At 43.0% G+C, this 16,012-nt stretch overlaps 2 long non-coding RNA genes and 1 pseudogene across 3 annotated transcripts in view; 2 read left to right on the plus strand and 1 right to left on the minus strand.

Annotated features, from left to right (window-relative positions):
• The window catches only part of Gm33925, a 50,736-nt gene that overhangs the window by 8,782 nt on the left and 25,942 nt on the right, over positions 1-16,012 (plus strand). Inside the window, exon 2 of the long non-coding RNA XR_376154.2 lies at positions 2,220-2,383. This is a non-coding gene — a long non-coding RNA (predicted gene, 33925). The remainder of the gene's footprint in view (positions 1-2,219; positions 2,384-16,012) is intronic.
• Positions 1,684-14,329, minus strand: Gm40160. 2 transcript variants are annotated; one of them, XR_867686.2, is made up of 2 exons: positions 13,550-14,329; positions 1,684-1,869 (listed from the first exon to the last, which is right to left on the minus strand). It is a non-coding gene; the product is annotated as a predicted gene, 40160 (long non-coding RNA). The 2 variants fall into 2 exon arrangements; XR_867685.2 differs by having other exon boundaries at positions 1,684-1,872.
• Positions 13,247-14,225, plus strand: Gm2505 (predicted gene 2505; annotated as a pseudogene).

Consider the following 16,012-nt stretch of genomic DNA (forward strand, 5'->3'; position numbering starts at 1 on the left):
CACCAGGATTCCTCTAGTCAACTGTGCTATATCTCATTCTGTCCTTTATTCTTTATTATTAATATTTAAACTTAATTAAATTACAAGTTTATTTATATTAAATGAAGTAACAGGTTTTGTTTTATTGAATTATTTTAATGCAATTATGAACACAGAGCTAACTTTTGTCATCGCAACTCAAATCTGAAAGTTGAATGAACTCAAGTGGGCTTTATCATTAACCCACTCTATGAAAATTGGAGTTTTTGTTAAATATAACATTTTGAAAGCCTTAAAAATGTTTAAATGCTGTCCCTTTCCTGCAGAAGTATTAGATACATATGATCCTTATCTTCACTGCCAAGTAAGCATTCACACATGTGCATATACACATGCACGCACACATACACACACACACACACGCACACACACATGCATGCCTCACATCCACACAAATAAAAAGGCCAATTTCCTTCTCTAGAGTGTTATTTTGTATTTCTAATTACCTCAAAGGATATAATGAAGTTCTTCAAAATCATTAATTTGCTTTAATTTAAAATAAACATGCTACATACCATCTTGGTTACTAAATAGAATACTATGAAAAATATTGTTGTTAGGGCTGTTCCCACTCCCTACCAGGTGGGAAACAGAGCCCAAAGGTAAATGGAGTTCGTATTTCTTTATGTAACAGGAAGTCAATTGACAATGAGTGGATAAGTGAATGCCAACTGTAAAAACAAAGTAAGTCCGTTTTCAAACTGGCTCACATGGAACTATAATTGGGACTGATGTCATAATTTGGCAAAATCTTGGAAAATGGGAATTATTAGATGATTTCTTCTTTACATCAGTGCCAGAGATTCAATCCAGGGCTCACATGGGCTGAGCAAATGTTCTCCCACAGGACTTTAGCTCTAACCTTTGATTTGCTTTCTAAACCAGAAAGAAACACTTACAGGATGGACAGGATTTTTTCTTCTTTTTGTCTTCACAAGACAGCAACATAGTTATTAGTATCTGCCAGCGATATTTTATCACGCTACTGTTACCATGTGGAAATTAATACCTATCAAGGAAAGTGTTGCTCTTATCTCCCTTAAATACTACTCATTTTTAGTTCCTCTTGAGACTCCAAGCTAAAACCAGTTCATAGTTTCTAACTTTTTAAACTTGGACACTACTGCTTACAAAGCAAAACAGCAAGGTATATTGTATCATTTCATCCATGGTCCAAACACTGACTTGGCTAGAGAACCGTTGTTTGTTGATGTTGGACAGGAAGAAGGTTTTCAGTTTTCTAACAAGATTTCCCAGTCAACTTCTTTCTGTTCCTCTCTTGTAAACACATTCCTTCAAATGCCCACTTACACTGTGGGATGATAGCGATAGCGCAGGGATAAACAGGAGACGTGACGCTGAGAGTAAATGACAGTGTGTATCCACTAAACAGTAAAAAGTATTTTCAAAGAAGTAGTGGTGTCAGTCAAGGCTGTCCTTGCTGATCCACACAGCTCAAGGCTGTCTGCAGAACAAATGTACTGGGAACAATTGCTTCTCTTGCTAGTGGAGATAAATAAAAATTTAATCATCAACAGATTTTTATGCACCCTGATGGTTTTTTGTTTCATTACCTGAGCTAAGCATTCCTAAGAAATTCTACAGTCATAAACAAAATGGCAATATATGTGCTGAGACTCTTCCTAGCTTAGTCAGCATTCAGACAACATTTATTGACCAGAGGCAGCGGGTATGAGATGAAGAGTGTCTTCGCAGCCAGACCAAGGTGCTAGGATCCAGTGAAGTTTCTCCACATAACAGCTGTGATTTGGGACAAGATTGTCACCCTTCTGTGCCTCAAATGTCCTTTGTAAATGGTGACAGTGTGACCTGCTTCAGGAGGTGCCACAAAAGTAAGAAAAAATTATTGAAACACAGTAAAAATTCAATATGTGGTTTCCACTTATGTAAAGCATCTACAGACCAAGTACATTCAATACATCATTATATGAATATAAACTAGACATGGTGACTAATCCAAGCTAATTTACAACATAGGAGGAAAGATAAAACACGACACAAAACTAAATCATGGAGGCTTGGATTCAATGCATCAAAGCCCTGTTATTAATTCCGCATTGCTCTGGGTAACCCTTCCGTGACAGCACAAATAGAGCCTACTAATCATGACTTATCAAGTTTTATAATTAATTATGTGCACGCCTGTTCTTTCCTACCAGATTTCGATTTTCCTGAAGATCTGTCTGTGTGTCCTTCTAAGGCTGCTCTACTCACTGGCCTGCATTCATGGGTCAACAAATGTTTAGTGCATGAATGAATGGCATGACTAAGGCAATCCATGGTCAAGGTTACAAGTGCATCATAGCTGAATAGCTGAAGCTCTGTGAGTATTTATTCTTGTCTCCAGCCATGACTCCTGGGATGTCTGTGATCCGCTTCTAATTTGCATTATTCTGTCTTCAAAGATGTGTCTTGAAAAAAAATGTTAAGTAATTTTTTAGCCTTAGTTTCTTTCACCTACCTTTTATCCTCATGGTAAGATTCAGGAAATGTGTTTTTTGTTTTTTTTTTTTACTCAACACCCACATGTTTTCTCAAATGTACAGAAATAGCCTAGGCACTGAGGCCCAATACATAATTCACTCCCAGTACACATGTCCTAGGAAATGGAGAGCTGGATGGCAGAGATATACATCATATATCCAAAGATAACTTCATCACGGTCTCTGGCTTGTTAAAATAGGAGGAAACCATTGCCTTTTAGAGAAAAGTTCCTGTAAATGTCACCCTACGCATAAACAGCGTCGTGACACGCTTAAGCCTGGTCCTACTTGTTATGATTATGTTGCCTCTGACTCTTACCACCAGAAGTGAGTCCCTCGTATTTCCTTTCACATTAACATTTACGACGAAGGGGCAGCTTTCCCCCTTGCTCACATCAGCGGGAACGAGTCCCTTTACATCCTGCAATATTTCACCAGTCAGCGGCCAGCAAGAGTCCAGCTCCCAGCCAGCTTGCTCTGGCCCTCCACAGGTTCCATAGGCTTTCCCCCCAGCTAACAGAACCGCCATTTGAAATCCATCTGCTGTTGCCTTTCAGGGAGCTAAATTCTGACCTAGCCAGGAGAGGTGGAACTGAAAGAGAGCAGAAAGCACCAGAGGTTCTAAAGGGAAATGTTGTTGCTTGCTGCTGTGTGCTCCCTGAGACGTGAGCCGCGCTGGACACTGCCTGGGGGCTTATTTTTCAGTGCAGAAGTAGCAGAAAGAGAACACTACTCCCCTACCCCTTCTTTATATTCCAATGAGATTTGCTAGTTTAACCAGAGCCACAGTACAAAAGCGCTTGTGGTTCATGTTATATTAATAGTGTGGCCTGATTATCAAAAGCCATTACTCTTGGTTATCTCGCAGCGACTGTGAGGATGTGCTATAAGTCAGTGACTGCCCACACAGCGTTGCTCCATGCTTATGAGAACAGAGCTCTTAGCCTCTTAGCGTACAAGTGCATTTGTGAAATTATTGCCTTTTAAAGATCAGATCTGTTAGAAATGAGATGAGATCATTCCATTTTTTTTCTTTATAAGATAAAAAAATTAAATACATAAATTAAACGTCAGTATCCTGCGATGTCGTGGCTTCGTAGGGGTCAGTTTTACTTGTGGTCAAAGGCAGAGGTATGGCTTTCAAGGCAGATGCATTCTTAACTGAATTCCAGCCAAGGGTGTGATTGGAAGGTTTCGGTTTTCCCATTTCTTTGATGGTTGGTTCTTTTGTAGGGCTGATGGAAACCTGGCATAGCCAATTCCCTTTCCAACTCTGCTGCTTTGTTTTGTTTCTTTTTGTTTTGTTTTGTTTTTAAAGCAATTGCTGCAATGATTGGAAGAGCATGCCTTTTCTCCACAGACAGGCTGCACTTGCATCTCCTTGGGTTAGGGACATCATGGCTGCTGCTTTCTATTGGCCTTCTGACTCTGACACTTGCACCCAGCTTGGTGAGTGTGTGTGTGTGTGTGTGTGTGTGTGTGTGTGTGTGTGTGTGTGTGTGTGTGTGTAGGGAGAGACAAAGACAGGAAGGAGAGTAATTCTGCTAAAGTAAAAGAACCCAGCTTTAATGCCCACTAATCTCCTTTAGTTACCCGTTTCATTGTACACACCATAACATCAGGGAATAAGAGCAAGATGGCTTGACCCTGGACACACAAGGGACTCTGTTACTGTGTCCAAAGCTCTCAAGCTTCTTTATAAGCAAAAATATAAAAGGTGAATACATCGGCCTTGCTCTCTTCTCTGTCTTGCCTATTGGAACAGTGGTTTAAAATATCTCATATTATAGATAGTTTTATACCTTTCTGACTCAATTCATTAAACAATGTATCTCTGCGAGTTGTTTGGAACATGGTCCCTTAAACAGCAGCTGCTGTTGCTGCTTCTCCTCTTTCTCTTTCTCCTCCTCTTCTTCCTCCTTCTCCTCCTCCTTCTTGTTTTGACTTTTAGAAACTGTTTCATATCACTATCTAAGAAGAAAACCCAGCCAAGATTTACATTTTAATTTAGTTAACCAAATACTTCAGGATGCATTCTCCACAGACAAAAACTGGTCTGTAAGTGGGCTGGATTTTCCTGTATTTTATTGCTGTAATTTGCATGAGAAATACCAGATCCTGTATAATTGTTGCTTTGTTGTTCTGATCCGAGTAGCTGTTTCCAATGTCAACAATTATAACTTGAAATGAAATTTAGTAGCAGTTAGGGGGTGGGGGGTGGAGGCGACTGCCAGCCAGTCAGAATTTCATATCGACTAACCACAGTCTAGCCTGCTAATGCCACGGTGATTCGAACAGCAACCAAGCCTGCAACACAACTCCACAACAAGTCAAAGGGACCAAGCCAGGCGCTCAAGCCTCACCCACACTAATGTCTTACTGCGGTATGCCGTTCCAGTTTGGTGTCTAATGAACGACCAGCATGCTTTATATATGATGGCTGCTAATTGCTTCATTACCCATGCAAATCACAAAGGCAAACTGTCTTATCATAAAACCAGTATCTGGGGCCGGTTTGAAAGGGAGGCTCAGGAAGGTGCTGTTACAGTCTGAGCCGGTTTTTTAGTCTCTGCTTCCCTCTCCTTTTTTATGACTTTGTTTTAAGTTGTAGCGTTTTCGCCGTGGTCACTGGTTCCTTTAGATTAGTCCTCAGTTAAGATAAGCTTGTAATGGATGAATCGAGGGGCTGTTGGAGATTGCTGCCGCTTCCACCACGGAAGCTCTGGGCCAGCTGTGTCAGCAGACCCATCCACCCACCCACCACCCTGCCCCACGCTCCCAACTTATCTAAGAGGAAGGACATGCAGGATACTCGGATCAGTCTGAGGAGCTAGACGTGCACCTCTCTCCGTTGGCCTTTTGTCAAACGGGGAGATTCCATTGAGGACCCCCAGCTTTATTAAGGGTAATGAGAACCGAACAGAGTGGGAAAAAAGAAAATGGAAATGTACAGAGGAGGAAGAACTGAACACCTTCTAAATCCTCACCCTGCATCAGGGCAGGGTGCAATGGCAACCAGGTTCCTCTTCATTACTAGAAATTTAAAATCTTCTAAGCAACTTATTCCAGATAATGAACACCTCGGTGTTGACTGCCATATTTGCCTGCCAAGCGACTAGGCAGTATGTATGTATGTATGTATGTATGTATGTATGTATGTATTTATTTATTTATTGTCCTTTTTCTCTTGTCGAGAGAAGCAAAGTCTTCAACGAAGGGATTGAAAAGATCCATAAATTCCTAGTGCAGAAGTACAGGCTTACCAGCTAGCTTCCAACCCAGCCCCTCTACTCAAGGACTGCAGGCCATTAAACAGGAAGACGGTGACTATAATTCTAGACTAACTAGCAGAGGTAATGTCAAGGTAACAAAGAAATTCTGCCTGTGCACAGATTCCTCACCACAGCTGTTGGGGTGTTAGAGTGGGAAGCTGTACACCTTTCCCAGGAATATTAAAGCAGACTGTCTCGCCGCCTGTGTTTGTCCTGGTAGCCTCGTTCTCGCTGCTAGCAGAGCATGCTCCAACTGTTGTCAATTTATCAATGTAACGTGCACTGGTGGGCACAGTGTGAGCAGCCATTAGGACAGGTGCCTCTATCCATCACAGCCAGTCACTTATTCCACCTTGTCAGGGAAACTAAATGGAGCTTTTGGAGAAATGTAAACAACTCTCTAATGGACAATCAAAGCGCCACGTTCTGAAGCAAACAAGAGGAAGAAATCTGACAAGACATTTTTAGGAAGGGGGGGGGATGGTATTTAAGTGTTTTTCTGAAGAATTTGTAATGGTTGTGGTTTTAAAACACCCCGGTAGAGTGGGCAGGGGGGTGGGGGTAGTAAATGGAAGAGGTAAAGGGAAGAGCCGCAAAGTTCGCTCCGTGGCCGAAGACTGAGAAATTGGGATTTTACAGAGGTGGCCCGGTGAACGGAGGAACCCTTTGACTGTTCTCAGGAAGAGTCAAAAAGTTGCCAAGAAAAGTCAACTTTCAAAATCACAGAGAAACAAAAGACCGCCTAACGGGAAGGGAAGACTTGGAACTAAACACTTTTCATTATTTCTTTTTCTGAAATTCCAAAAGCAGGAATTTCAATATCCACTCCCCAAAACGACTCTGCGTGGCAGAAGCCTACCTTAACAGATGGCATTTGCACTGTGTCCCAGAACACAGAAAAGTTGGCTTTGTCAAACCAGAAGTAAATTCCTCAGAAAAATGCCCAGACTGACTTTAACCCCCTGCCTGGGACCATTCTTGGCTGATCAGCACCCCGCTGCTGCTATGTTGCTAAAGGGAGAAGAGAATCTCAATGGTGGCGATTTCCAGTGTGGGCATTCAGGCCTGCACCTTGAATGTCACTGGGAAATGATGAGGTAGCCAAGACCACCAAGGAGCGCAGGTGTTCCTGGCACAGAGGGCCTGGTGCCTTTCAGCAGATGGACAGCACCACACTGTGCCAGCTGAAGCTTCTGGGTGGTCTTCCAGAGAAGCACTGGTGTTATCCTCCATTCTGGAGGTAACAAAGACCAGAGTTGCTGCCAATAACTGTATCGCTGGGGAAGAGGACCAGTGGCCAATCTCAGAGCAGGATGCAAATGAGGAGCAAAGAGAGATGCCCTGGGAAGAGGTTAGCTTCTGAGACTCCAGTGGCAGTGAGAGGGTCAAAAGGTGACTCTAACCTTGCTAGCTGACTTGTGTGAGAGTAAATAAGATACTTAAGTGCTGAGTGTTGAAGCTGACCCCAATACCCTCTCACGAGAGGATGCTGCCTGAGTCAATTTGGACCTGGCTGGATTGGCTACTTAGTTCTCATCAGTGTCCCAGTTCATGGTTATACTGGGTTCTTGGAGTCAATATCCTATTTGGGTAAGATGAGTCTAAGTTGAAGCTATCTGCTTCTCATAGGAACTATGACCCCAGTTATCTAACCAAGTCTCCCTCACAGAACTCAACAAAGTACCATGCCAGGATTATATGTCTTTATCTCTGCCATCCTGCAATACATGTCTGCCATCAGAAATTTCTCTGATGATGGAGATGCTCGCTATGGTACCCAGTATAGTATCAATCCTCTGAGTCTGGTCTTTGAACAGTTGAAATGCAGCTAGCATGATTCAGAAGCCAATATTTAATTGATATTTAATTTCAATTATTTTGAACTTTAATATGTAAGTATCCCCATGTACTGTTGGCCATTATTAGAACACGTGGAACCCTTTACTTCTTGTCCTGACAAACTTTGACTGCCTGTGAGTCTAATGGGAGTTTTCCCGGACTGTATCTAACGTGGCTTTCCGTCAGGAACTACTTATATTTAAATTTATTATAATGAAACATAATCAAAGATTTAGTTCCATAATCTCACCAGCCATATTGCAGTAATTGCACATGGGTAGTAGTGAGTGGGCTAAATAGATGAATGCAGGTAGAACATTTCTACTATCACAACACTCAGACAAGGATACTCTATAAGTCATCACAGACGTCAATGCAAAGAGCAACTACTTCACTGAAAAACATAGTCCCCAACACCACAAAGTATTTGTCATCTATGGTTGAAAATAAAAATTGAAACATAGTAGACATTTTAAAGAGTTTATTTGAGCAGAGCAACTATTCATGAATCAGGAGCACAAAAGCAGAAAGTTTGGGCTCTACTGAGGGGAAATAAAAACACAAGTGGTAGACGTTGATAGGGTGAATGTGGAAGCAAGGCAAATGCAACAACTGATTGGTCACAGCTGCTTTGGATATTCCAGAGGCTAGACCCCTATACAAGGGACACAATGTGGCTTCTTCTGCTTCAGCCTAGGTTTGGTCATTCTCTAATATATGCATCTAAGAGAAAGGATTTGAGTCAGCATCTCCTTATGTTAGCATTGCAAGCAAGTCTGAGGCTATCAACGCTCAACTGGTTTTATCTGCTCAGGAATTTTCCAGAACCGGATTCTCACTCCAGTTTGCTTATTTCCAGGCATTGTGCTAGATGTTAGTGCTACAGCACAACACAACCCACTGGAACTTAGCAAGTAGTGGGGATTCAAAAGTGTAGTAGATCATTACACACATATCTGGTCCTGTGGAACAGGGGGAGAGCTACTGAGACTGGTGGAAGGCCAGGTAATCAGGACTTTGAAGGTCATGAAATGGTCCCTGGAGGAATTCATGCCAAACCTGAGGCATGGATGATGACCTGTCTTAGCCCTTTGGGCTAAAGGGTTAAAAGCGGCTCAATAAGACCAGACTCCAGAGAGATGTGACAGTAAGCTTGCCGATACAAAGAATGTTTGGGAAATTATCACATGATCTGCAGATGCCCAAAGAGTCCTGGTGACCTAGCTAGGTTGCAATTATTTGTTCAAACTACCCAGCTGAAAATATAAACAATTAGACATTTCCCTTTTACAGACAGTGTTTTGACTTTTTCCTATAGAACAATATGATTTTTATCGGCATCAGTGGTGTGTGTTGCAGATTAAAATCCCCTTGGACACAGGGGCAAAGTTTACCCCAGCTCACATTGCACTCAGCCTAGCATCATAAGCAGATGGTTGTGACTTAAGATTTCTAATACTTTGTAAAGTTACTTCCAGTCCTCTTAAGACAGGTGGTGATGGCATTGTCTGTGTTTCACGATGTACTTATTTTTAAAGGTGTGAACTTCAATTTTCAAGTTGAAATTGGCATTCTGCATTACAAATTCTCTCTCTCTCTCTCTCTCTCTCTCTCTCTCTCTCTCTCTCTCTCTCTCTCTCTCGTGTGTGTGTGTGTGTGTGTGTGTGTCTTTTTACGTGCATGGCTACATGTGTGGAGGCCACAAGTCATTGTCAAATGTCTTTTTTTAGTCACTTTCTTTTTCCGAGTCAGGGTGACTTCCTCACTAAGCCTGGAACACCATGATTCCTCTACCCTGGAGGACAGCAAGCCTCAAGGATTCTTCTATCTGGGCCTCCTCAATGCTGACTTTTTACAAGGACGCTAAGGATTCAAACTTAGGTTCTCATGCTTGCACGGCAAGCACTTTACCCACTGAGCCATCTCCCCCCTCAGAGCTCTTGATTTCAACATCACCTGTCACACTGGCCCACACCTGAGACTATTCAGACTATATAACAATACACCATAAATTGTGTTGCTTATAAGTACCAAGCATGTATTATTGACAATTTGGAGGTGGGAATGTCCAAGATAGTGGTACCAAAAGCCTTACTGCCTGATGAAGGACTGTCGACACATCCAGACCTCCTTGTTGTACTATCACACGATAGAAGGAGGATGCAGCCCTCTGAAGGCAACAATGCCGATCATATGAGCTTACATCAAGGACCCAATGCACTCATGTCTATTATCATCACATTGATGAACAGGTCTCAACACAGATGTTTAGGAGAAAACACATGCGCGCACACACACGTAGACCATATGATCCACATATACTGATGGCAAGATGAAGATCTCTTACACAGATTAGGTATCGGCCACGCATCAAATGACTATAAGACAATGGTTGGGATTTAATGGTCATGTGTTTCTGGTTTGCACTGGCTACTAGTTGACTTCATGTCAATGGAATGTGATCTTATTCTCAAAGGAAATGTAAGGAAAATCAAGAAATTTTGGTCTAACATGGAATGAGATCAATTAGAAGCAGAAGCCAATCTTGTGACTTTCTTAGAAATATTAATTTGAAGTCCAGATACCTCAAAGGTAAATATTACACTAAGATATTTGTTTGTTATCATCTACCTGAGCCTAATGAGTTCATACACCAAGGGAGAAGCATGAAAATGATTGGAACTATCATGGTCAACAGGACTAGTGTGTGAATCGTAAAACCACACTGTGGCTCTTCACATGCATAGATTTAGCACGCATCGTTTTGATTTTTCTGTGAGTAGGCCTGAGGTTCCCACACACGCCTGAGGGTAGTGCCTTTGTGGACCAGAGGGTTAACATTTCATGAATGGTTCCACCTGAGTGTCAGAGCAGCTCCTGCACTTGCCAAGATTCCCCAGATAGGAAATTCTTGATCTAGGCTTCTCTGAACACCAAAATGTCTTTGATCCATTCCCCTGCCTCTGAAATATCCAGAGATTTAACAGTCACTGATATATGAATTGGTGACCTTTTCCATGCTCTGGCCTGGATCATTAAACTGGTGGAGTTCGACTGGTCACCCAGGATCTCCTTTCCTTGGAAAATGATTAGTTATTCTCTATTCCCAATAAGAAAATAAAGATGAAGAAAAGAGGAAAAGAGGGAGGGGCAATGAAGGAGGAAGAGAAGGAAGGAGGGAGGGAAGGAGGGAGGGAAGGAGGGAGGGAAGGAGGGAGGGGAGGTGGGAGAGAGGGGGAGAATGAAAAAAAGCAAGTAACCAAGGAAAAAATGAATGCACTTCTTGGTGTGAAACACTGAAGAATCTCTATAGACTAGTAAGAAAGTTCACCATTTAAGGACTTTGATGTTAAAAAGGTCATAGTCAGTCAGTGACAGTCTTTAGATGTTCAAGTTCAAAACTTAGAGAAATGGCAGACATGGTGTTTTGTTGCTCTGAAACTCTGATTGATTGGTTGACTGATGTTTCTTCTTCTTCTTCTTCTTCTTCTTCTTCTTCTTCTTCTTCTTCTTCTTCTTCTTCTTCTTCTTCTTCTTCTTCTTCTTCTCCCTCCTCCTCCTCCCCCCTCCTCCTTTTCAACAAGGCATCACTCTGTAGCCATGTCTCAAACTCACTCTCCTCCAGCTTCCCCAGCTCTGGGCTTACAAATCTAGGCACCCATACCCAGTTTTGTCTCTTCTCTCCTTCTCTTTTCTTTTGGGTTCTTTTCTTTTTCTTCTTCTTCTTCTCTTTCTTTATTTAAGTGATTAATAAATGATCTCCTTTGAATGCATTAGGCAATCACTCAAAAACTGACCTAGATCTTGAAAAGAATACAAGAAAGAAAACACAGAGGAAGAGTTAGGAGTGGAACAAGGAGAAGAAAGGTGCTAATGGGAAGGGAGAAGAAAAAGAAGAGGTGAGGGAAGTGAAGGGGAGGGGAGAGGAGGGAAGTGAAGGGGAGGGGAGGGGAGGGGAGGGGAGGGGAGGGGAGGGGAGGGGAGGGGAGGGGAGGGGAGGGAAGGGAAGGGGACACATAATCTGACAAACCAAATATTTTGTGTCCTGTGCTGAAAGGGCTCTCTAAATGTGGGAAGCACAGAGTTGAATCTGCACAAAGAAATGCTGCACTCAAACACTGGATGGTTTATTTTATAAAGATTGCTCTGGCTATACTAGAGGCCTCCTCCCTGTAAAATTGCTTCTCCAGTTGGATGTGTGTGACATATGTATAGGCTGTGCCTAACATCATGTCATTGGATCATATAAGCCATTTTATGAGTGATCATTAGTATTGCCAAGAATGAACACTATATTTTCATCTATCAGGTATCCTTCAATGTGAGAAAATTGCAGCAACACGAAAATTTCCAATATACATATTTTTACATTCAGTTGTAATGAGAGAAGTTTTAAATTGGGGGTGGGGTCTTTTTGTGTTCTGGTCATTTAATTGTGAGGAAAATCTTTCCCAGTAAAGGTATAGAAATCAGGCTGCATTCCAAAAGCACACATTGGTTTCAGGTAACCGAATTCCTCTTGATTCTGTCTTAACTGCCTGGCACCAAATTAGTCATTACTATTGGGCTGTACTGTTCTACTTAAAAAGAAAAAAAATAGAATCTATAAAGCCACATTTAAAAAGAATTCCTAACACTAGCATTTCCCCTCTTTCCTGAAAGGCCCTGTTCTACTTTACATGTTAAGATCCTCAAGTCTAAGAGGCTCTCAGCGAGACAAACTGGGTGTGTTGTGCAGTGCTATGCTGTGATGTATTAGCCTATCCCCTGCCCTCTTCTTCTCTTTCTTCTTTTCTCCTTCTCTTGCTCCATTTTTACCCAGTCCTGGACTGGCATAGTATAAGTAGGTGGCATGCTTGGGAGTTCTTTTCTGCATCTTTTATTTTAGTTGTATCAGCCAAGTGTCCCCATTTACTTAGAGCCCTTTGGTTTTCTCATCAAGTAAACATCAATTTAGCCTCTAACCATGAGGCTATCCTGTCCTAAGTACTGAAGATACTTTCCTGAAGTAAGAAAACGGAAGGAAGGAAGGAAGGAAGGAAGGAAAGAAGGAAGGAAGGAAGGAAGGAAGAGAGGGGAGGGGGGAGAGGGGAGGGGAGGGGAGGGGCGAGGCGAGGCGGGGCAAGGCAAGGCGGGAGGAGGGTGAGCAGTGAGCCTATTCTTGTGGCAATGATGGTTTGAATACAACAGTAGTTCTTAACTAGAGTGATTTGTCCATCTCTCCCCTGGTGACATTAGACAACATCTTAAGACACTTCTGAATTCTTATTGGCAGATGGTCAGACATGGGGCAAAGATAACACCAGCACTTGGATGGCAGAAATGGTAGATGCTGTAAACACCCCGCATCACACTGAGTTGTTAGGTACAAGATGAGAGCATTTGTAAGGCAGTGAAATCCTTATGTATACAAACAATGTGCTGAAAACTAAATGTCAAGTATGTCCATTTATGCAAACAGTGATTTCTATCCATATATATGTACCTCTCCTGGCCAACATGAAATGGCAGGAACCCTCGGAGAGTGTTCCAGAACCCAAAACACCAATTATTGCTTCCAAATATAAACAATAAGAAACTTAACTCAAATGACCTTAAGACTTCAATTCTTGCTTAGACATAGCCAATAATTTGGACAAAGACTGTGAATATCTAAAAGACCCTTGCTTCTCCAGTGCCTGCCAAGGAATTGCCACTTTGTGTGAATAACCTAGGAGAAAGGGGCTTCCTGTGCCAATGTCCTCCTGGGTACAGTGGGCTATCTGTGAAACTGTCACTAATTCCCGTGAAGGGAACACTTGCCAACATGGAGGCTCCTGCCATAATGACCCTGAGCACCCCATACCCTGCTGGATATGCGGGAAGGCTTTGTGAGACAGATCTTTTAGCCCTTACCACAATGGAGCTCTGTGCCAGGAAGGAAACCATGGTACCTGCTGCATCTCTTTGCCTGGATACCAAAGCAGGCATGGTGAGTTGGAGTTGGATGGAAGTATTTCTGATCCCTGCATGAATGAGGCTGTATGTCTCAAGGTGATAGGAAGATACACACGTGTGTCTATCCTCAAGAGTATTCTGGTGTGAACTGTGAGTTGGAAATTGATGATGTCTACGTGGTAATGTGTGTCAGGATGCTCTTGGGGCTCACTTCTGTGACTCTGCACCTGGATTCCTTGGAGACCACTGTGAACTCAATTCTGATGAATGTGCCAGTCAGCCATGTCTCCATGGAGATCTATGTTGGGAAGGAGGGAAGAATTACAGTAGTGTCTACACTGTTAGTAAATTCACAGGGACACATTGTGAGACTCTGATGCCTCTTTGTTGGTCAAAGCCTTGTCATAGTGATGCAAGATGTGAAGATACTTTTGACAGCTGTATTTGTCACTGCTGTCCTGGATACACAGGTGTCCTGTGTGAAATGGACAGAAATGAATGCAGAAAAAACACCTGCCAGTTTTGGGGTAAAGTGCTGAGCTGTCCTCAGAAGATCTATACCAACACATTTCTGACCTGTGTTCCTCCCATTGGAGCCTCAGGTTATGTTTGTGTTCATCAACCTGGATTCACCGACAGGAGACTGTTCTCTGAGAACTTCCACCCAGCAGTTGACCACAACAGATGCAGAGACCCACAGCCAAACCTTAGATGGTTTGTGAAAGCACTGGGGGAAGGATTGAGAAACCCAGAGGAAATAGGGACTCCACGAGAAGACCAACCAAGTCAACTAACCTGGATCCTCAAGGCTCCCAGAGACTGAACCCCCAATCATAGAGCAAGCACGGGCTGGACCTAACCCCCCTGCACATACATACCAGATGTAAAGCTTGATCTTCATGAGGGCTCCCCAACAACTGGATCAGGGGGTGCATACCTTGACTTTGTTCATACCTACTCTCCTAACAGAGCTCTCTTTTCTGGCCACAGTAGAAGAGGACATGCTCAGTCCTGTAGTGACTTGAGTTGCCAGGGTAGGTTGCTTTCTTGGGAGAGACTACCCTCCTCTCTGGTGAGAAGGGGATAATTTGGGATGGGGAGGGGACACTGATAGGAGGTGGGGCTGTGATCATGTAAATTGAATAAGAAAGAAAGAAAGAGAGAGGGGGGAGGGAGGGAGGAAGGAAGGTTGAAAGGAAGGAAGGAAGGGAGGGAGAGAGAGAAGAGAGAGAGAGAGAGAAAGAAAGAAAGAAAGAAAGAAAGAAAGAAAGAAAGAAAGAAAGAAAGAAAGATCATTGTCTAGAAGGACTGCAAAAGATACGTTTAGAAGTTTCGAAGTAAGGGAAGGATGAAGGAGAAGAAATGAGTAAAGAAAGAGAAAAAAAGAGAAGAGAGGGAAGGAGGAGGGAAAGGGAAGATAATGAAGGAAGAGCAAAGAGGAGAGACATGAGTGAAAGAAAGAGAGCAAGGGGATGTGTAAGTACAAGAAGGGCAAGGGAAGTGAGTGAAAGAGAGCAGCAAAGGAGTCATGGAAGAAAGAAAGAGAAGGAAGAGGGTGGAGAAACAGAGGACAGGACAGCTGGCTAGAATATTGAGGCAGTATGAACTACAGGCTTGGGGGCTGTGTATGCCAGACTCTATCGCCTTCTGTCTCATTATGTACAACTCAGTGATTGAAAAAAAATCACCCCACAAAACTCACAGGCAAATGAATGGACCTAGAAAATATCATCCTGAGTGAGGTAACTCAGTCACAAAATAAGACACATGGTATGTACTCACTGATTAGTGGGTATTAGGCAAAGAGCATGGAATACCCAGACCACATGAAACTCAAGAGAAAGGAAGACCAAAGAGTAGATGCTTCAGTCCTACTTAGAAGGGGGAACAATATAATATAATCAAGAGAAGTAGAGGGTGGGAGAGACATGAGAGGAAGAGAGGAGGGGGAGGAGAAAAGAAGGGTAGAATCAGGTATGGGAGGAGAGGTACAGAGGGTCAGGAAATTGAACAGTGGTATGTAGGAATGGGGGGGTGGGGAACTGGGGGTAGCAACCAGAAAGTCCCAGATGCCAGGAAAGCAAGAGGCTCCTAGGACCCCATGGGGATGACATTAGCTGAAATACCCCACAAAGGGGAAGGAGAACCTGTTGAGACCATATCCAGAGGTTAGGCATGGCCCCCTGTTTGAGGGATGGGGCCACCCACCCATTTCCAAAAATTTTAACCCAGAATTGCTCCTGTCTAAATGAAATGCAGGGACAAAGAGTGGAGCAGAGTCTGAAGGAAAGGCCATCCAGAGTCTGCCCCACCTGGGGTCCATCCCACATGCAGACACCAAACCCAGACACTATTGTGGATGCCAAGAAGTGCTTGCTGACAGGAGCCTTATACAGCTGTCTCCTGAGAGGCTCTGCCAGA

The sequence above is a fragment of the Mus musculus genome, chromosome 3 (assembly GCF_000001635.26).
Source record: "Mus musculus strain C57BL/6J chromosome 3, GRCm38.p6 C57BL/6J".
In the NCBI taxonomy this organism is placed as follows: Eukaryota; Metazoa; Chordata; class Mammalia; order Rodentia; family Muridae; genus Mus; species Mus musculus.